The sequence below is a fragment of the Canis lupus genome, chromosome 20, assembly GCF_048164855.1.
Source record: "Canis lupus baileyi chromosome 20, mCanLup2.hap1, whole genome shotgun sequence".
NCBI lineage: Eukaryota > Metazoa > Chordata > Mammalia > Carnivora > Canidae > Canis > Canis lupus.
This window is the reverse complement of record NC_132857.1, coordinates 21723971-21746965: the sequence shown is the minus strand read 5'-3', so window position 1 is coordinate 21746965 and position 22995 is coordinate 21723971. Positions and strand designations below refer to the sequence as shown.

The window sequence follows — 22995 nt, the reverse complement described above, 5'->3', positions numbered from 1 at the left end:
CCAAGATCAAGAGTTGCATGCTCTACTGACTGAGCCAGCCAGGACCCCCTTAAATTTAGTTTTCAAGTATCACTAGGTTAGCCACATGTGGATATCAAGGGAGCCACTTACTATATGAGCAAAGAGAAGACTTGGGTTGGATGTATGTTTATGAGTCAACTACACAAAGATTGTTAGTAAAGTTATGTATGTGTCAGAAGTCATCTTAGAGATTATAATAAGGGGGCCTCATAATGAGCCCTGAATTAATCTTGGAACTTGGGATAATATACTCAAGAATACACAGTTTTGTTTTTTTTTAAGACACAAAAACAATCTTGTAATATTTAGGACTTGTGGGCCACCTAGGTCTCTTGCATAGTTTTTTAAAAACTAGCCTTTAAAAATCTGAAAACACTCAGTTTGCAGGTAGTACAAAAATAGGCCACTTGCTGGATATGGGCCATCAGTTTGCTGACCCCTTGACAAAAACCAACCTTGTCTCAATTTTGCTCGGAAAAGGAAGAGATTGGGTAGTCACTTAAAGATCTGGGGTGGGTGGAAATTTTTTTCTTTTAAAACTGAAGACAAATGAAACCAATGAAAATATCTCAAAACAAAGAAATCAGAAATACCAGAGAAGAACTAGGGTAGATTCCTTAAGAAGGCTAGAGGGATGGGGATTCAAAGAGATTGAACAATTTGCCTCTAAGAAGAGCAATTCCTCCATTCTAACTAAAATAAAAGGGACAAATTAAATAGGAAGGTCTACATACAACTGAGGTGAAATGTCCTAAGTGTAGTCTTAAAGGAGACAACCTAAAAACCAGTAACTTAGGCAGGGCTTGCTTCTTCATCAAATTAAGGTGACATAGATTCTTAGTTACTTCTATGTTTCAGGCTAAGTAATCTGAGTATCGCCCTGGGTGATTTAGCCCTGAAGATGATAAAAACACAATTAATAGAATTTTAAAAATAAAGCCTCTTGAAACAAACAAACAAACAAAATATATATATATATATATATGACTCAGGTATAAAAAAATTACTGTAATTTTTTTTTTTGGAACTAGTTTTGGAAGGTGAAATGAGGAGCCAGGGAGAAACATCCTATAACACAGAAAAATTAGAAGTGAGAATCCTAAGTAGAGAAAAACATGGGGGAAAAAAGAGACAGAATAGATGGAGAACAAGTATCCATTCAACAAGTATTCAGTAATTTCTTGAGCTAAGAAAAAACAAGGGGTGTTCAGTTAGAAATGGCTAACGGACAGGCAGGATTTTAACAAAGACAAATGAAGACAGTAAGACATTAAAAAACTTTATTGGGTATTCTATTAGTAGTATTTTTTTAAGTTTAGTTCCCAGGCTGGATCCAATTTCATTTTCATTTATCTTAAATGACGGTTTTAAACTCTAGGCAGCTATAGAAAATATATCATATTAAAAATATGTAGTGGATTTCTCTCCAATAATAAACATCATCATAGTTATGTAAAATTCCAACTTGTTCCACCTGGCTACACGAACTGCAAAAATCACTTCAAAAGGAGTTGATAGAGATTGTTTTGTGAAGCCAGATCAGATTCCTAACATCAACAATATTTAACCCACTCAAAATGTGGTAGGGAAGAGTGGACTTTCTTTCACTTTATTATTTGCTTCCTTCCGATGGAGAATCACTATATTTGAGATTGCAGTGTTCTACACCTCTTTGTATAGAGCTGAAAAATGAACACCAAGATGCCAGAAAGTACGGGTCCAAGAAGACCTGCAAAACTCAAATTGGTTTTCAACAATTAAATACCTTTCACTTGTCCACTACATGATTGAATTATTTTATGAGCTCAGGATCTGTTGTTATAAGCAAGGTGAGTCCGTATTTCTGCTCTCTGGTAGAGGTTTCAGATGGATATATGCCACGCTGATATAAAATGCTGTTGATGCCAAATGCTGAAAACAAAAGGAATGTTAAAGTTATTTCCACTTTGTAACTCTGGAAAATAAAGCCTATTTAGATGTGGCTGCGGTTTCATTCATGGCATCAAACTGAAAAAGCCTAAACGTGCGTTTGTGCGTGTCTTGCTGAAAGCAGAGTAGGGGAAAAGTGCCACTGAAAATCCTTAAAAATGTTGCTTCTAAATCAAAAGAACACGATACCTGCGTTTATGCGGAAATAAAAATGCCAAACTGCATTAACCTAGCGTCCAAGTAGAACTACAAGCTCAGGGTAATGCAAGCCCCAATTCAGGTTACGTGATCACAGGGTGTGGAAATAGGCTTTTGCGTCTGGATTAGCAATTGATTGATTAACCGGTCGGATGCTCCAGAGCAAGCCTCTCCCTCACTTTTCCCTCCTCTTCTCCTGCCAGAGTCTATCAGAGGGTACAAGCATGGCCTGGTCCTAAATCTAGCCCATCGCCCTCAGTACCGGAATCAAAGCTTGGTGGATGGGCTGTTCAAAGTGCACTGGGCTCCACCGCTCGGGGTGGTGCCGGGCGGCCGGGCTGGGCGGCCTGTGGGATCCGCAGTTTCCCGCAAGGCTGCTGGTGCAGGGGCGCGGCGCGAGGCAGGCCGGGCAGCACCTGGGCTTCCCGCTCCCCCAGGAGCAAGGCGCCTAGATTAGATTCTCCAGCCAGGCGGGCGCTGGAGCAGAGCCGCCCCCCACCCCCGGCCCCCGCCTCCGGGCCGGCCGGGCCTCCAGGGCCGCTGGCCTCAGCTGTCCCCGCCCTCTGGCCTGCGGGAGGGGGACTCACAGAAGAACTGGGCCACGATTTCCGCCTCTGCTCGCGGGAGAGCTGCGGCGCCACGGCCAGGCCTAGGGACGAGGGAGCGCGCTGCTGCCCGGCAGACCAGACGGCGACCGCACGGCCTCCAACGGTTCCCGCCAGTCGTTTGGAAAGTAACGACGCTGCTCCCCGGGGCCTTCGCGCAGGCGCGACGAGCCTCTCGGCCCGCCCAGCGCCAGTCTCCCCGCTCGCCGGAGGGGGCGCCTCGCGCAGGCGCAGTGGGTAGGCGTGGTCAGGCGCTTCCGGGCTGTCGGGGCTCGAAGGGTCCTGGCGGGCACCTGGAATTGTGGTCGCGGGGCCGCAGCTGAGGCGAGAGGACTGCAAAACCTGGCTCTGACGCCCGCTCCGAGGCCTGCGGAGTGAGGCCCAGGATCCCAGTTCGGCAGTTTCAAAGCGATTTTTTTTTTCAAAGCTATTTTCAAAGTGATGTGAACTGCGCGCCGGTTGCATCTTAACGTGGCCCCAGGGACCCCCCCCCCCCCCCCCGCAAACTTTTGCTTAGATGCTTCGAGCCAGTCAAGAAGCCGCCTGCGTGGCACCGAGCACAGCTGGAGAGGGCCTGGTGACTGTCTGCCCGCGCAGCTTTTAAGAAATTGGGGGCGGCCCGGGCGGCCCAGCGGTTGACGCGCCTTCAGCCTGGGCCTGACCCTGGAGCCCAGGGGTGGAGTCCGCGTGGGGCTCCCTGCGTGGAGCCTGCCTCTGCCTCTGCCTGTGTCTCTGCCTCGCTCTCTCTCTTTCTCTGTGTGTCTATCGTAAATAAATACATTCTTCTTCAAAAACAAAGGAATCGGGTTGGGGTGAAAGGGGTGAGCCGCAGCCCTTGTCCTGTGCTGTCAGCCGGAGCCGCAGGGGCTGCCTCTGTGCGCGGGAATAAGTTGCTCGGGCATAAGTTCCCCCACCAAACAGGCCCAGACACACTGAAGAAGTTGTCAGGGAATTTTGACCCACGAATTCACGGATTTTACGTTAGGATGAGAAGCTTGGAAGAGAGCGCACAATCCACGTCAATTGCAAAAACAGTGTAGTCCTTGAAGGAGCTAGAAATATTATTTGTAAAACTCAAGCCTCGAAAACTACCTACCAGACATGCTATCCTACTTGCTTAAATGAGAAATGCCCTAGTGTCTTACTGTTCTATGATTGCATGACAAGTTACTGCAAATTGATGGCTTAAGATAACACACATTTATTATGGTCGGGTAGGTCAGGGGTTGGTGTGACACAGCTGGATGCTCAGCTTAAGAGTCTCACGCAGTTGAAATACAGGTGTCTCTGCAAGTGGAATCTCATCCACTTGCATCCATCAACCCAGAAGATCCAGGGTTCTCTTCCAAGCCCCTTGGTTGTTGGCAGAATTAATAACCTTGTGTTTCTTGGACTGGCGTTATTGTTTTGCTCGTTGGCTAGAGGGGAGTCTTGTGCCTTAGCCAGATGGCTCTTCCATAGACCTTCTCATACTGTGAGTCTCTCTGACTTCATGGAGATCTCTTTTAAGGATTCATCTGATTGGATTAGACCTAGTCAGTTAATTTCCCCTTTGGTGATTTTTTTTTTTTTTTACCTTTGATGAATTTAATCCGGGAAGTGAATCCCATCATAGTCATGGGCTCTGGCCACACTCAAACAGAGATTATCTAAAATGTGCAGAAATGAAATTTCTAAAGCTAAAATCAAGTGGAACTTTAGAGGCCATGGATTTTTCTGCCATCTTAGAATGCTGCCTATGACAGTGTTACCATATATTGATCAGTTTGAATCATAGGTAATAGGCCAAGTAGCCCTACCATATTTTCCTTACACCCTTTAGTCTTTTGTACCTGTGTATATACACAGGTGTGTTTAAATCACCATCTTTTTACTCCTTCCACCAGGAATTTAGAGGCAGAACTCAGGCATCATACCGGTAGAGCCACATGCTCAGCTTACTACAAATAAAAATTGTTTCTCTTTCTGAGGAATTTTATATCGATACTCAGCACTTAAGGAAAAAATTTTCTTCGGTTTCATTTATCTGAATATATAAATAATTTTTGGTATAATTTTGGATATTCTAGAATTTAAAAGGCTGGCAAAGTATGTTTTTCATGTATAGAAGAAGCATTTATTAAATGCTTTTTTAAAGATTTTATTTATTCATGAGAGACACACAGAGAGATAGAGGCAGAGACACAGGAAGAGGGAGAAGCAGGATCCATGCAGGGAGCCCCACATGGGACTCTATCCCGGGTCTCCAGGATCATGCCCTGGGCCGAAGGCGGGCACTAAACCGCTGAGCCACCCAGACATCCCTTATTAAATACTTTTTTGTGCACTATGAGGAGATGTGAAATATTTAAGTTTAGAAGACAGGTATGTACCTTTGGAGGAGTTTGTAATCTAGTTTTAAGTATGCACACTTGAAAAAACACAAAATTGAAGTCTCATAAACTTGGCTTTATCTGGCTTCTGCCTAACTCTATGGCTGTCTTTCAGATTACTTTACCAATCTGCATATTCCTTTAGTCACTTTTCCATCTCAGGGCTTTTCATAATGTGCTTACTGCTGCCTAGAAATTTCTGCCTGTTCAAATTAATTAATTGATTGATTGAGTTTTACTTAAATGTAACTGTATTCTAGAAATTTCCTTTGGCCTCTCAGGACTATAAGATCCTGCCCTTATGCATTCTCCTAGCATTTCAGAGCACTATTTCAAAGCAATGCTTTCATTATTACAATGAAAACGATGACATTGTAATACTTCTGTAATGATTTGTGTTATATTTTCCCTGTTACCATGGAGGATCCATGATGAGATTTAGTGGGTACTCCATCAATATTTGTTGAATGAATGATCGTTTGACTATTTGCCTAGGAAAATTTCATGGAAGAACCCAACACCTTTTCAAATTGGAGAGCAGGTTGGATGGATGAGGTGAGGCCACATTTTGAGAGCTTCAAATATCCACCTGAGTTGGATGTACCAGGGATTTCTAGGCTCTTAGAACTGACATAATTAAAGGGGCATTTTTTTGAAGTGTAAATTCAATAGTGGTTGTAGAGTGGATTGTATATAGGTCAGTCTAGAGTGGTGGTCCTCAAACTTGAGAGTGTGAAAGAATCACTTGGGTATTTTGCTATATGTAGATTCCTGACTTTTATTCTCTTTTCTTCGAATCTAATTCAGTCCAGTACCATAGCCACTAGCCACAGCTGGCTCGTAGGCACTTGAAATGTGCTTGTCTGAACTGAGATATGCTACAATTATAAAAATACCAGATTTCAAAGACTAGTATAAAAAAAAGAATGTAAAGTTTCACACTGATATGGTTTTTAATTGATTACATATTGAAATAATATTTTCACATGCATCAGATTAATTTTACTTGTTTCATTTTAGTTTTTGAATCTGACTACATGACTATTTAAAATTACGTTTGTGACTCATCTGAAATTTCTGTCAGACAGTGCTGGTATAGGAGATGACACACTTTAACCAGCATCCCAGATGATCCTTACATTACTTTTAGAAAAGCTTTTATGCTTTTCAGATATTCCATAACGGATATTTTATTAATGCAGGCCTAGGAAGTTGAGAGCCTGGACTAGATGGATGCCAAAGAGTTTGAATAAGAAGGTATATGTGTATTAGAACAAGATATTTTGAAAATTGAGTTAATGACTCAAAGGAAGAAGGGTACACTAAATAAATCCAAGGGGACAAGCCTGTAATACAGGCTAGTGTTGGTAAAATCTATGGGGATGTTAGGAAGAACTGCCCAAACTTGAGCCTATTCTGTTTCTTATTTATTTTGTAAACACTTAAGATTCCAGAAGCTTTGGAGAGATTTCTTTTTTTCTTTTTTAAGATTTTATTTACTTATTCATGAGAGACACAGAGAGAGAGGCAGAGGCAGAGGGAGAAGCAGGTTCCCCACAAGGAACCTGGTGTGACTCCATCCCAGATCCTGGGATCAGGACCTGAGCCAAAGGCAGATGCTCAACTGCTGAGCCATCCAGGCGTCCCTGAGAGGTGTCTTTGCTATTTTAATTGCTCGGTTTGACATTGACCTATCTTATTTAAATCATCATGAATGTTTTTAAAAACTTGTTTTCAGTTACTTCAGTTTAGTTTTATTTACAATTCGGTGATGTCTTTCTAATGTGTAGAAGGCTATTTGGGCAGTGAGAAGGATAAATATAAATTAAGATTTATTTCTGTAGAAAATTCAAGCAGAGAACATAACCAGACAATACCACATCAGTAAAAGAGATAACTATGAAAAAGTGTCATAAACAAGCCTACACTCAGTATTAGGATGCTAAAACCAGAAATGAAATTTCTAAAGGTAAAATCAAGTGGAACTGCAGACTGAAAGTAACTTAATTAATGACTTAGTTGAACAGTCTTATTTCCTCAGTTGAGGAGACTGAGGTCCTGAGTAGATATGTGATTAGTTTAAGATTCAATATCTAGTTAGAAGATTTAGTAGTGGATTCTAGAGTTCCTGACTTAGTCCCTTTTTAAATTTTATCAATTTAAAGACATGGTAATGAATGCTTTTATTTTTAAAAGCCATTTAAAAAAAATCAACTGATTTTAGTTTAAAGTTATTGCCCCCCTCCAAGATTTATTTATTTATTTATTTATTTATTTATTTATTTATTTATTTATTTATTTATTTATTCAGAGAGCATGCATGAGTGGGAAGGGCAGGGGGAGAGGCAGAGAATCTCAAGCCGACTCAGAACTGAGCTCTGAGCCCCATACGGGTCTTAATTCCAGGACCCTGAAATCATAATCTGAGCCAAAACCAAGAGTCGGAACTTTAACTTACTGAGCCAACCAGATGCCCCAAGATTAAGGGTTTTTATTCGTTAAACTGTACACATTACTTGTCAAGAAAACGACAGTACAATCCATAATGAATTGTATGTCAATACACAAATAGTTTCAACTGCCAGAAGATGGCACTGTTTACATGTGAAATAACACCTCTTACAAATTCAGGGTATATGTTTAAATTCAGCTCAAAGTAAATGAAGGAAAAATGTATTTAATGGCTTCCAAGCTATCCATATATGTGAAATACATCAGAATGAAAAGTTGAATCATAATATATTACAGATTTCATATCCTTGTAACTATTTATTATAGGGATACTATTTATATTTACATTCACTTTGCATATTAATTTTTTACATGGACAAAGTATTGAATCATTTTTCTTCTTTTTTTTTTTTGAATCATTATTCTTATAGAAAGGTTTCTTTCAAATCACTAGGTGTTATTTTATTCTTGAGGCCAACATCTTGACATAGAGCAAGTTTGTTCTAAATCTGATAAAACAGAGGGATCCTTTGTGATTATTTTAATAAGAAATGCATTTACTAAATTTTGAATAAGATTCTTGTGCACCTAGTTAATAAATTAACAATTATGTCATTTTGGGGAATTTGCTTTGTTCTTTTTAAAATACGGATGTTGTTATAAACATTTATTTCCCTTAGATATTTCCTGCTAAGGACTTTCTTTGACTGTTGGCCCACATGTTCAAAAAAGTAGCACAACAAATTTGAATCATGACATTGTATTAATAAGTAATGGTTTAATAAAGTGAACAAATATATCTCCATACTAGTATAATTTATAATTTCTAACAATCCAGTTGCATATATAGAATATAATCTTTAGTAAAAATTAAGAACCAAGTATTATTGAGAACATATTAATAATTCCCTAAGTTCTTATAAAGAGCAATATGGGTTGCTTCTTATAAGAAAGTATTACCATGTTTTGTTATGATTTTGTTTTGATATTTTAATTCTGTTATGATAATGGCAAATAGTCACTTAGAAGTCTTTTCATGGCTCAACCATGTTAGGTACCAAAGGTATAATTTGAAAGGTAGGTGATAATCTTATTCATATTTAATCCCCGGAGACTGTTTGATGGAATGCGCATGTGTGTATGTATGACGTATATATGAAGAATGGGTTCTGCAGTCAGTTGGATTTGACAGCACAGTGTGTTTAAAGTATAATTGAAATTCAAAAGAACTTAGAACAGTTTCAGATATAGAAACTATCAACACAAAGCCTCTATGAAAAATTAACAAGCCATGGTTGCTATGAAATTAATAAAATAGATTTAATTTCCTAAATGATTTTATAATTATATACTAAATTTGATCAAACATTGTCTGCCCATGATACATTTTTAGCTTGTTTCTGAATATTTTGTTTGTAGGGTTATTTTTATTATTTGTCTATATGTAAGTAAAGGTGAATTAGTTCTGGTAAATCTATCAACTAATAGACTAAGATGTTATCTGAGTGAATGGAAAGATACTTGTTGAGATTTACAGACAAAATAAACCATAAATCTGGGTCTTTATCGAATATTTGTGAATACCGATTTATAAAATACATATGGGAAGAAAAAGCTTTGTGAAAACATGGAAAATCACTTTAAATTTATATTTTTCTATTTGGATAAACTTGGTTTTTTCAACTGGAGCAGTTCTCTTATAACCTGCCTTGTATTTATAACTCATTCAAACAATGTAGTAGTCAAGCTATATTTATCAGGTTACAGATCAGTCATGCACATTAATTCTATTATTTCTGCTGGGATTTCCCACTTAAAAATTGGACATGACAGTGTTTTTTTATTCTGGAGTAATGTACATAGTCTTTAAAACATCAACTGACAACAAAAAGACTTACTGAACCCTAGAGTTTTTGGTTTCGTGTTGAAGATGAAGTGGATTAAAAGTTAAATGATATATTTTTATTATTGCTTGGTCTCAGTATAGTTATAAATAAAAATGCTAACTTTTCAAACTGAAAAAATGGCAATTATCTGTTGTCAGGTAGTCTTTTGGATGATTCAGAATATACCTTTTTAAGCTTGTGTTACATTAGTATCATAAGGAAACTGTGTCTCTATGTGAATATGGACAGTTAGCATTTACCAACATGTACCTGTCTACTTTCTCTTGTTTAAAAAAAGAAAAAAAAACTTAAAAAAATGGGGTTATAGAAGGTCAGCAAAGGGTGGGTTTGAGATGTTTGGGTGGGTTAAGTGGGCATTTTGACAACATGGCTTCTCCTTTGGCATGTTTAATTGTGATGTTTAACAGACATCCTTGCAGTTTAAGATGACACTTTTAAAATAAAACTCTCCTAATGATGACTTGAGCCCTGCCACTCGATGGGAGAATCAGAAGAACCTGTAGGATCTTATTTGGAATTGACATTCTCTACTGTAATTTTGTTCCTGTTTATTTTTAAATTTTCTTTTTGTTTCACTTGAAAGGAAAGATGCTCAGTTTTAAACTTTAAAAGGGTACAAGTTTCTTTGTTACAATAAAACTAAATGTGTACATACACACACACAAAAAGGAAACTTGAAATGAAGTTTCATTAATTTCTAGGTCTCCAAGAATATTCTTGCAGACTCTAGTATGAGACACAACAGGCTGAGGCATTTAGATATTCACAGAATTTTGTTATTCTTAAAAGTGATGATATGAGTTCGTATAATTAAACAGTTATTAATAAGATAGGTTCCTTTTTAGTTTTGGAATTTTACATCAAGATTCTTATTAAATTTGAGTTATTTTTAGTTTCCATTGAATTAATAAGAAATTATAATATTTAGCTCCTAAGGGCAGCCAAATATGCTACTGTAATACAGCTAAAGATCTTAGGGACTTAGGAAGTTATGTGCTTCTATCCCTAGGATGGCTGCCTGCCTTAGGATAATGATCAGGAGTATGGGAAAAGCAGGCCATTACTTAATGCCCCAAGTACACTTGGCACTTGAAGGAAGGTTGCTTGAAGGACTCTGGAAATGTGAATATACCTGCCTCTTTTCTTTCTCAAAGATCTTGTTTAAAATAGTGTATCCCATTAGTAACAGAAAAGGTGATGAATATACACCAATATGGTTTATTTATCTCAAAATTATAAACATTTCCAGGCTATTAGGCACATGTGCTATCTACTATACTTTATATATATTTAAAATATATATTTACATGTGTATTTCAAATGTGATATTTTATATATGTTATATTTAAATATAATAAATATATATATATATTAAAACATACTAAAGTTAGAAATTGGAGATAGATGAGATAAATGTTTGTTTTAAAAATGATTCTTGTTGGAGAGCCTGGGTGGCTCAGTTGGTTAAGCATTGTTGGTTTCAGGTCAGGTTGTGACCTCAGGGTTGTGAGGTCAGGCCCCAAGTCTGGCTCTGAGCTCAGCATGGAGTCTGCACCAGGCTCTCTCTCTCCTTCCCACTCTGTTCTTCCTCCCTCCCCCCGGACTCTCTGTCTCTCTCTAAAATAAATAAATAAAATATTTTAAAAGGACTTTTATTATAACATTGGAAGATAATTTAGTTTTACTTTCACTTAATGTATTAGTAACTATATTAAAGTGTATGTGGTTAATATGCCTCACTTTTTTAAAAGTTGATTTAATTACTTGTAAAGAACTATTTAAAAGTCTGATACTGAGTTTGGTTTATTTTACTACCAAATGTATTTCAAATGTTATATTTTTTGGGTTGTTTTTGAAATTTTTTTTGACCATTAGAGTTAAAGAGATAAATTACAAAGATATGAAGATGAAAATGGAAAAAGTTCATTATTGACTTATTCTTTATTTTTATTTATCTATATTTTTATAATTTTAATGAATGTATCTAAAAAGAAAGAATTAAGCAGTTTTGGCCCATTTCTTAAAAATATGAAAATACATCTTTTTTTTTTTTTAACATTTTATTTATTTATTCGAGAGAGAGAGAGAGAGAGGCAGAGAGAGAAGCAGGCTCCATGCACCGGGAGCCCGATGTGGGCCTCGATCCCGGGTCTCCAGGATCCCGCCCTGGGCCAAAGGCAGGCGCCAAACCGCTGCGCCACCCAGGGATCCCTGAAAATACATCTTTATATTAGTTTAGAACTAAATGTTTCCATCTTCTAATTGCCTTTGGAAATAATTTGTAATTTAGAAAAATTATAAACAAATTAGAAAAATTTGTTTCCAAGTTTTTCAATTGTACAGGTGTTATTGGTTTTTTTTTAATAATTGATACCAACATGCTCTCTCAGTAGCATGACTGTCTTTTGAAAAACATTTGCTCATTCATTTTAAAAAGTCACATTTTCTTTAAAAGAACATATTGGGTGTAAATTTTTCTGAAATTCTTGTCAGATAGCCCAGTACCACGTGTTACCTACATAGAGAAAGGGTGAGCAAACTTGAAACAGTTGACTTTCATTTCCTCAAGATACCTATAGTGACCTGTAACTTTCTGATGTGTAGACTGCAGTGAGGGTGCTGGTGTCAATCCATTTGTTACATTTTATTACAGTTTAGTTTATTTTCTTAGATTAAAAGAATCAAACTAAGTAGAAGTTCTAACAGTTCTTTGTATACCCCCAAAGGATTGTTTTTTTGTTTTGTTTATAAAGATTTTATTTATTTATTCATGAGAGACACAGAGAGAGAGACAGAGTCAGACACAGGCAGAGGGAGAAGCAGGCTCCATGCAGGGAGCCTGATGTGGGACTGGATCCCAAGTCTCCAGGATCACACCCTGGGCTGAAGGCGGTGCTAAACTGCTGAACCACTGGGGCTACCCACAAGGGATTGTTCTGTACACATAACTCACTTTGGAAATCATTAGTTGAAAGTATGTGTACAGAAATCCTATTGCCTGAAGGATAAGGCATCCTGAATTGGGGATGGTAGTGTTCCTTGCTTGCTCCCATGCTCAGGTAGACATGGGACAGATGGAAGCAGCTTGGATGACTGACCTGCCTGTGTGAAAAGTTGAGCTATCATTTTCCATGTTGCCTCCACCAGACCAATCCTGTGAGGAAAATACATTATTTCTTTGGGAAAGGGTGCCCCAGACTTTTGGACACCATTCATTTTCCACTTAAACCTACTGAAGGCACAGAATAAAAACCCTATTAGGAGTTTCAACAGTTCTCATGTGGTAAAAGTCCATTTGGATCCCATAAAATAATTTTACTACTGGTAGCACAGAGGTGGAATGTAATGGGATCATCTAAGGGAGCAGCAATCTTCAACCAGTCTACCAGAGGCATAGTTCACAGGTACATGCACAAGAAAACAATAGAATTTGTCACATAAAATTTTTGTGAGGATTACAGGAGATAATAAAACTGAAGCTTTGGCTATTTTAAATATATTATTCTTGTTCTGTTCTTCTTATTATTAATTATCATTATTATTTAGATAGCTTTTTTCCAACTTTCTCCAGCACATCCTGATACATCTAGGATAACTAAAGGAGTCCTCAGATGATGCAACCTAAGGAAAAGGTGAGAACAGACACTCTCTTACCATTATGGCAAACAAGGTGGAATTATAATGGCTAGCATTTGTTGAGCACTTCTTTTCTGCCAGGCACTCTTCCAAGGGCTTTATGTGAATCTACTTATTTAATCCTTTCACAAGCATGCAAGTTAGGTACTATTATTGCCTGTATTTTATAGCTAAGAAAATTAACTTATAGAAGGAATCTGAAAAATTTATCCAAGGTCACCCAACTTAGAGAACTGAGGTCAAGTCCCGACAATCTAGATTGCAGCAGGATGTGAATCCTGAAAATGTGAAAAGTCTGGCTATATTTTAAATAATCTCCTTTGAGGTGATGGACAGTGGGCCCTTATGTCCTGTCCCCTCCTCCATTCTTGACATAAAACTCCTTGGAGTCATGTAGCAGTGAAATACAACGTAGATGAATGGCCAGAAACCTAGTGGACACTCAGAGAGAAGACCCTGCACTTTAAGATATTATCTTAAAGGGTGGAAACGAGGGGAAGAGGTCCTAAGTAGAATAAGAGAGACCAGAAGTGGGATCCAGGTTGGAGTATCGGCTTTTCTGAGTAGGTAGCCCAAATGGGTATCCCCAGTAGGGTTACAACATTAGAAGTAGTTTTCTATTTTGTGCTGTTTACAAATGCCCTGGCCAGGGACAGAATGATTGAAATCCAGTCTATTGCTCAGCTCACCAATTCTGTGGATAGTTCTGGCAAAAGGAAATGAGAAAGAATATCCAGTACAGTAAGAGTGTAAAGGGCAGGGGGGAACCTGGGTGGCTCAGTCCATTAAGTGCAGGACTCTTGGCTTTGGCTCAGGTCAGAATCTCAGGGGCGTGAGAACCAGTTGGCCTGGGATTCTTTCCCCTATCCTGTCCCTCCCCCTGTGCTCCTCCCACCACCACCATTCTTGCACACATGTGTGTGAGCCATAAATAAATAAATAAATAAATAAATAAATAAATAAATAATAAATAAATATCTTAAAGAATGTAAAAAGATGAGAGATCTGAGAGGCATTTTGAAAATGTGTTCATATGTGTTTGGTCTATCTCTGATAAATAAAGAATCTTAGAGATCATAGTAGAATTGTATACATGGAGATGATGAAAAAGTTTGTGGGATCAGATTCATTTTCCTTCAAGTTTGTTTAGGTCAGGAAGAGAAAAGACTGAGGGAAGGATCTAGGGGTAATAACTAGTAAAATGGCACACAGAAGAAGAAGAGGTGATGAAGGAAAGTCAGAAGAAGTAGGAGGCATATCATGGGAGATGAATGTCAGAAAAACCTATTTAGTTAGAGGCACCTATTTGAGTTAGGTGAAAAAAAAAGTTTTAGTAGCTTAGTACACAATATAGAAATAAGAATGGGAAAACATCATCAGATATTGTATTTAGAAGATCTTTGATGAATTAAGAGGAAGCAATTTGGGCCACATGGTAGGGACAGAAGTCTTGCTGAGTTTTGAAGTGAGGGATGAGGAGATAGAAGCAAAAGTTTCATGAATAAGAAAATTGGAGGGTGGGGAAATAACATGAGCCATTGCTGGGTTTGGGGAATTTTATTTTTAGAAATAAAACAAAGAGGAAATATGTGTTTTTAATTTAATTTATTCTTTTAAATTTTAATTTTAAATTATTTTTAGGAATAAAATAAAGAGGAAGGATGAACCAGAGCAATATAAAAACTAAAGTTGAAGGTCAGAAAGGTGGAACCAGACATTGGAGACCACAGAAAGCAGTGGCATCAAGGACCCAAGTGGAGAATAAGCCTTAGAAGAGACATTTCCTTCTTGGAAAATCAAAATATATAAGAAAAGAAAGGCAAGAGTGTAGATGAATTTTTATTTTTGGGGAAGTATTACATTAAGTGTGGAATGACCTTCAGTTTCTCAATGGAGGAGGAGGTAAGATAAGGAAGTTGGGAAAGGCAAAGATAGGCAAACAAGGAAAAAGGATTGGAAAGATTCTGGGGGTAGCCATTCTGAGGAATGGGAAGAGAAATCAACCAAGGAAAAAATAATAGCACAGAGCATTGTTCCTCGATAGATGTTTCCTGAGTGGTATTTATCTCATGATGTGGAGCTGTATGGATACAAGAGGGAGAGAAAACAGCTTTTCTTTTCCAGGTAAATCTATCTGGGGAGCCAATACACAAAAATAGCTGCAAAGGAGGAGGTATAACATAAGAACCAAGTGAATATATGCTGTAAATGCAAAATGCAATTTTTTAAAATTTCTATGATAGTCAGAGAGAGAGAGAGAGAGAGAGAGAACCAGAGACACAGGCAGAGAGAGAAGCAGGCTCCATGCACCCGGAGCCCGACGTGGGACTCGATCCCGGGTCTCCAGGATCGCGCCCTGGGCCAAAGGCAAGCGCCAAACCGCTGCGCCACCCAGGGATCCCCTGTAAATGCAAAATGAACGCAAAGGTAACTATGGGACAGTTTTTTGGAGGACATAGTAGTACTTGAAGGGTACTTGGAACTTCAGCAGGCAAAGATGGTGGGTGGCTGTTGGGAAAGGTTACATTGAGCACATGAAGTCTGATGTGGATCATAAAGAAAAGGTAGGACAATAACCTTTTTGGATGTAGACATATAGGTAGGACAGTACAAGCACAGAACTTAAAATCAACAGACCAAAAGTATGGAAGCACCAAACCAGTTCACTTTTTGCCCAGGACACAGTCTTCATGTAATTAGATCACATCGGGGTGCCTTTTCTAGAGAGCCTTGTGTGGCAGGTGGAAAAGTTGGGACTTTTCCCAGGAGACATGAGGAAGCCATTGGAAGTTCTGAAACTCGGGAAGAATGTAACTAAAGTGATGTTTTAGTAACATGATGGTAGCTGCCATGAAATACAGATTGGAAAGCTCTGTAACAGTCTAGGCAAGAAGCACTCAAGACTTTCTTCACTGTTTAAATCTGGTGAATGTTGTAATTACCAGGAGAAGCCTGTTTTACCCCATCATCATAAAGTCATCACTCCCCCCCTCACTTTTTCCTATCTTTGGTATCTTTGATTTCTGCTTCATTAATTCTTCCAAACTTTCAGTCTTCTTCTTAGCTCCTACCCTTTGCTGTTGGCCTTGTTTGGTTTGTCTTCCACTGCTCTATCTGTATGAGGTGTTCTGCTCTGTTCTTACTTGATTCAGAGAGTAAGCCTGCACATTTGGGCCTCGCCACAGGAGAGTCCAATCAACTGAGGACCTGACGTTCCGTTCCTAATGTTACTGCCATATCCCATAATATTTGCTAAGCTGTAATGGTCACTAATGTTTGATGTCATTTTATTGAATAAATTCAATAAAGTATTTCTTCTTTTTTCCTTGGGATTATAACTAACAGATGAGCATGTCAAATTTAGTGTGGTTGTATTTTTGAGTAGGAGATAAGGATAGTCGCTCCAGTAACCCTATACGTTTATTAAGTTTTCACATAATTGTATTCGGACTTGAAAGTCTTTAAAATTAAAGTCAGAAAATCATATATGTTAACTTGATCTTGAAGCTCACCTTTGAATACTAAAATATTGCCATTGGTTTTCTGTCTGGATACATTGTTTTCTTATTTAATCAATTCTCAGTTTCTGCCTTCCCTTACAGTGACTTAGACTCTGAAACATAGTAAACATTTAAGTATATGAGGCGAAAATGTATATAAAAATGAATGGAAATGAATAGAAAGTAGTCTTGGATCTGGCATGTGGATATATCTACACAACAGTTTGTTCCCTCTGCCATTTGAATCCATAATAACCTTCCTTTAAAAGCATCATTGCACTAGTTTCTAAGTATCTCAAAATTATCTTTAAGGCTTTAGGAAAGTAGAAATTTTGAGTAACTAATGCTTAATGCAAATTGTACCAAAGGCAGTAAGAAAACATCAAGTACCTAAGATCGTCTTTTTAATTATGAGATATTTTATAAATGATTCACTCCTGTACTTCTGCTTGGACGCTTCTACATGAACCTTTTTTTCTTCCTTTTTTCTTCAGTGAAAGAGGACAATCAAACTTGGTTTTATCTCAAGAGCTCAAGAAAGGATAAAAAATGGGTAGAAAGAAATCTTTATTGTGGAGTTTCCATTTTGAAGTTCAACTGGAATAAACAATTTTTGGATTTTGGGTAGACAATTTATCCAACTTCATAATTAACTTGATTATTTGATTTATTATGTAAACAAGTATAATGTTCTGAAAGCCTATAAATAATCACTTTTTCCAACCATGAAAGATTAAGAGAAAACAAAGGGAGTGAACAAAAATGGGGGTGGGTCACAGATCTGTATCTGTATGGAGGAAGAGGGCAGTACTTTTGGGGAGTGCAATTTACATGAGCATCTGGGTCTTTTGTCATGTTTTGGATGGATGACCTGAGTCTGATATATTGGTGAATAGCATTAACAAAGGTCTGGTTGTCAAAGGCTAGAAAGAAAAATGCAATTAGCCACAGCAATGAGGTGATGTCTGTGTTTGGGGGAAAAAATCGACACCTAACTGGCAATAGAAAACACTGAAATGATAACATCAGTAAAAGGCCAGATTTTGTGTGTGTGCATGTGTGTGTGTATGTATTATATAATGATCTTAACTCAGTAGGATATGACAAAAATGTCATTTTTTGTTAATGTTTGGTTTATGTGATGCAAGTGAATGTGTACCTGTTACCAAAGAAATGACATGAACCCAATGAATTTTTAACTCGTAACACACCAACCTGACATTTGTAATACTGTTTGTTTCCATTTAAAGAAAATTAGAAATAAATAAAAGTGCACTTGGAGTCCAAAAGAAGTTTGCTCTTTTTTTGGTCTAATTTTTTTTTCTTTATAAACCATGCTATCCATAGTAGAGAAGCATATCTAATCTCCCAATTAGGTCAGGCCCCAGGATAATCAATCTCTTTAACAGCAGATGCCTTGTTTTAGCAAATGAATGCTTGGTTTCAAAAGCAGTTTTGTGTTGAGAGAGGAGTGCAGTTGGCATGGGTGATTAGAACTCTTTTAAACCTTATAAAAAGCTTCTGTAGATTGTTTTATGCCCACACTTTGTGAACTGAAGTAAATGCTGTATATCTCCATCTTCAAATGAACATGGCGGGGACTTTATACAGCCTGTGAGAACATCAACATGTATATAAATGGAATTATCTGAAGAAAAACATTTTTATGTCCATTTGAATTAAACCGTGATTTTGATAACATCTAAAACTAGTGAATATGTTTTTAGTAAGTGATCTTCATATTAATTAAATATGCTCCTTAAGGAGTATAACTTAATTATTGGGTTAGCATTTTTAAAACTGAAAACTACAATGGCAAGTTAACAGGATTCTTATATTTATTGTTTGGCCTACATTTACACAAATCTGCAAATGCCTTTCTTCATGTCTGATGCCTTTTCAGTTCTTATTCACATTATGCGTCAATGAGCAGTGTGCAAGAAAACTCTGAAATCAGGAAAAAAATCATTTAACATTGAAGTTTATAAACTGTATATTAAGTCAAAACTATAGATTGACTTTATTTTGCTCAAAACTAATTTAATGTAAGATGTATTGAAATATAGTGAAATACTTTTCACTACGGTATAACAAAAAAAATCTCTAAGACTTCAGTAAATTATTTTACATAATGTTCAAAATCTGATTGCTAGACCTCATCAGTTATGCCTGAATGTGATACATAAAATAATTCAGAAGGCCACATGAATATTTATTTCCTTTTTTAGGCGAGCAGTCATATAATAAAAAGCATTGAGTTGAAACATTTGCAAAGTAGTTAAGAAAAAAAGCACTCACCTGCATATTTGAGATGTTCTCATTTCAACTTTATTGTATAATAGTTCTACCAATTCTTCTCCCCTCTTAAAAATTGTTTCAATCATGCCTAATCTGTGGAAAGTTAATATTTTCCATAGTGAAAGTGGATAAGACAGCTGAGGAAAAATTAAAAGCAGATGGTCTTTAAGAAACATTTGATACTAATTACTTCCTACCTTTCACAAGACTTAAATGTTGGTGAATGTATAGGATTACATTACTTTTTTAAGCAAGGTTTTAAGGCCAAATTTGGTAGATAAGGTAGAGGTCCAGTAAGATGAGATTTTTAAAATACAAGCATTTTTTTTAAATACAGGCATTCTTTATAATACCAAATACCAGAATAGAACTGTGGCAATTCACTTGTGCTTATTCTAACTCATAATAGCATTTTTTCTTTCTTTCTTTCTTTCTTTCTTTCTTTCTTTCTTTCTTTCTTTCTTTCTTTCTTTCTTTTTTTTCTTTCCATTTATTTATGCGAAAAATCCACTTTAATAATCTAGCTTCAGCTCAGTTGACAACTTCTCAAGTGTAAGAGAAGTCTTTCCAAGAGGCCTCAATCCACTAAGAGGTTACAGCTCAGAGAAGGGAAGAGCTCCAAGAAGCCCTGGAAGGGGCTGATGGTCTGGAGGACTCCTGAGGTGCAGGCGGTCTCCTGGATGGAGTACATGGCCAGCTGGGGGCTGCCTAAATCTAGAAGCTGCAGGCCCAGCCGAGAAGCCAAGAGAGGTCCGATGGTGGTCCCACAGGGAGAGGCATTCCGCACCATGAGATCCTGCAGGGGCACCCCGACACTGTTGGCCACCTGTCAGATCAGGGCCTCGGAAACCGCATTCGAGGCACAGCGCTGCTTGCTGTTCACCTTGATCACAGGGCCCTTGTGGAAGAGGGGCCTGTGGTTCTCCTCGTGCTTGTCTGGGTGGTTGGGGTGCACGGCGTGAGCCACGTCTGCGCTGATCATGTAGAATTTGGGGATGGCTTCCTCGACCCCCGTCAGGTGCTGGGAGGGGGCCGAGATGCGGCGCAGCACCAGCTCTCAGCAGTGACTGAGCCCCCTGGGCACCCTCGGAGCCCGCCTCTTCGTTGTCATAGAGAGCGACCATGCACAGTGGGGCTCCAGGGCCAAAGAGGCAGGGGCCACACAGGAGTCGATCAAAGCCTGCAGGGCACAGAAGCAGCTGTGCAGATTGTCTAGCCAGGCGCAAAGATGAACTCCTCATAGGCACCAGCCAGGACCGCAGGCTGCGTGCCAGCAAGGCCCAGCTCCACCTCCAAGATCTCCTCGGGGCTCAGTCCCAGAGGGGCCACAGAAGGGACATGAGAAGGAGTGGTGGCGGTCATCTGCAGCATTGAGAAGCCCAGGCTCAGGAGTCCCCTTCTCCAGCTCCTCCGGGACAGCTGCGGCAAGAATGGGGACTAAGGGCAGCTCCCTGTGGGGCCCAAAGTTCTCGTTGACATTTCACGGCAGAGGGATGGCCAGGTGGGGGATGGGGAGAATGGGCCGGTGCACGTGCCCCAGCCGCTGACCCAGCCGGCCTGAGGGAGGGCACTTGACAAGGACGCGTCCAGCCAAGGTCAGGTCCCCGTCGGACCAGGTGCTCCAGATCCCACAGCAGAGGTCTCCACGCCAACCTGCTGGAAGCCCACCTGGCTACGGCGGGAGCGCCGTTGCACCCGGAGGCAGGGACTGTCCGGGTGGGCCCCGGTGAGGCTGAAACCATTGCCAGGAACACCCTGGCCTCCCACAGCACAAGCGATGATCTGATGATCGTGGAGGAGCTCCCGGGCAGGAAGTACTTGCTCTCCGGCTTGATATCCCAGCTCTCCGTCTCTTTGAGTTCATGGAAGGCAGCCTGGAGGAGGCGGCTGCGGCACTGGGCCACCGCGTGGAAATGAGGGGGACTCCGGTTCACGAGCTTGAGGAGTTCCCGGGCCGCAGCCTGCACCGCCTCTTTGCGGGCCCTCCAGGTCACGGCCACCTGCAGGACCCCACCCGTGTGCCCGCGTCCTCTCATACTAGCATTTTGATATGATTAGTAGAATGGCTTCTGTATATTAAGATCCCTAAAGTTTTTAGGTGGAAAACAGTTTAATGTCCGATCTGTTTCTCAGCTATAATTTAGATTTCAAACGTATTTTTTTATTTTTATTTATTTTTATTTTCTTTATTGGAGTTCAATTTGCCAACATATAGCATAACACCCAGTGTTATGCTATAACATCCGGCAAAGTGCCCCCCATCACCCAGTCACCCCCACCCCCCGCCCACCTCCCCTTCCACCGCCCCCTGTTCGTTTCCCAGAGTTAGGTGTTCAAACTTAATTTTCTTGTAGTAATATATAGGGCAGTTTACATTTGATTTAGTGGGATTAACACTAATTATATGATAGCTTTCTTATTCTGACCCCAGTGATTTTTGGAAACCAGAGATTTCCAAGCTCACACTTTTTATCCTAGATCTCTTGTAGCTAAGTTTACACATGGATTATTTCTTCCTTAGACATGCACACACATTCACGCACACATGCAAATGCTACAATATGAAAAAAATACCTGAGAGAAAACATACCAAAATGTGAATGCTATTTTTGGCTGATGGATAAATTTGGGGATATTTATAGAACTGACTTAGATTTTTAATGATTTCTTTATAATGAGGAAGAAAGATAGCTATTTTCCATTTCAAATAACAGACACATTATAGTCCCAGCATAGGTAGTGTATAGTTTGACAATGATTTCCTCCTGTCCTCTGCAATCTCTGTAAGTGCAAATTCTCTGTTCTTTCCTTGGCACTACTACGTTAGCCATGGTGTTGAGGTAAACAACTCAGTGAAAGTTACAGTTTAATCCTAAACTGTAAGAAGTATGTTTTGTTTAAAGCAGTCCAGGAATGATCCAAGATAACAAATAGGGATCATGGTCAACAGAAATTGTTCCTACTCAGAATCTCAGGAGTACTTTGCAGTTTTAAAAATTATTGAAGACCCCCAAAGACCTTTTGTTTCTATCTATGGATTAATCACATTAGATATTTAATCTGAGATAGCTTTGAAATATTTATTAATTCATTTAAAAATACAGTGAATACCCATTACATGTTAACACACATAGTTTTTCCAAAATAAAATAAAATATACTGAGAAGAATGGCACCATTTTCCAGTTTTGTAAATGTCTTTTATGTATGGTTTAGCAGAAGACTGCTGGATTCTCTAATCTGCTTCTGCATTCAGTTTCTTACAGTGTGGCGTTTTGGTTGGAGTATATGAAAAAAAAAAACTCGGCTTCATACACAAGAATAGTTGGAAAAGGGAGGGACATTTTAATAACTTTTTCAGACAGTTGTGGATATTCTTCTTTAATATTACACCAAATCTCAACAAGTACTAGTTTGTTGAAGATCATGTGCAATGTGAAATCTGAAACTACATGAACAAACTTTTAATGCCTTTGAAACTTGGGAAGACCGTTTCCCAAGAAAATTTCTAAAAGGAGTCTAATTTATGCTTAAAGAAATGAATAGTAATATTGAAATAATAATAATACAACCCCAAGGTTATGAGCATAACATTTTAATCTGCATCAAAATTGTTTCCTGACAAACACTGCTCAAATTTCTGAACGTGACTTCTTGATTCTTAGGTGAATCCGAGTTCAAGTTTCTTTTATTGCATGGATGAAGTCTTAATGCCTTTGCTTTTCATCTTCTTTTTGAGATAACTTTATCTCTGCATTTAACTGCCATGAGCTGCATGGGAATATCGATAAGTGTTTGATCAATGGTTGTTGGCATGGTGTTCTGCTTTCCCAGATTTCTGTCCTCACAGTCATTATAAAAGAAGGTAATATCCAAAGTCTTTGCTTGAGTCCTGAGAACCAAAATATTGATTTCCAAAGGAAAATATTTGTTTCAGGGGTGAATTTTTATACCAGGAATCAAAGCCAAAATACACATTTCCTTTTATGACAGTCATATAATATGTCAAATATTATTAAAAATAATTTAGAATGTTCCCACACATTGTTTTGATGATGTCTTTTCCTTATAAACATTGG

General features: G+C 38.7%; 1 protein-coding gene and 1 pseudogene across 10 annotated transcripts in view; both read right to left on the bottom strand.

Annotated features, from left to right (window-relative positions):
• LOC140611743 (uncharacterized) overlaps positions 1 to 2980 on the bottom strand; it is a 112043-nt gene extending 109063 nt beyond the window's left edge. For 4 of the 10 annotated variants that reach the window (XM_072788572.1, XM_072788571.1, XM_072788575.1 and 1 more), the window contains exons 1-2: positions 2736 to 2978; positions 1787 to 1932 (exon numbers count right to left, since the gene is read on the bottom strand). The gene's annotated coding sequence lies outside the window, so the exon portion shown is untranslated. Of the gene's footprint in view, positions 1 to 1786; positions 1933 to 2410; positions 2658 to 2735 lie in introns of those variants that run through there. The other 6 variants (XM_072788576.1, XM_072788580.1, XR_012012881.1 and 3 more) reach the window with 5 other exon arrangements.
• A 16451-nt stretch (positions 2981 to 19431) lies between these two features.
• Positions 19432 to 20953, bottom strand: LOC140611588 (aspartyl aminopeptidase pseudogene; annotated as a pseudogene).
• Between the last annotated feature and the right edge of the window lie 2042 nt (positions 20954 to 22995).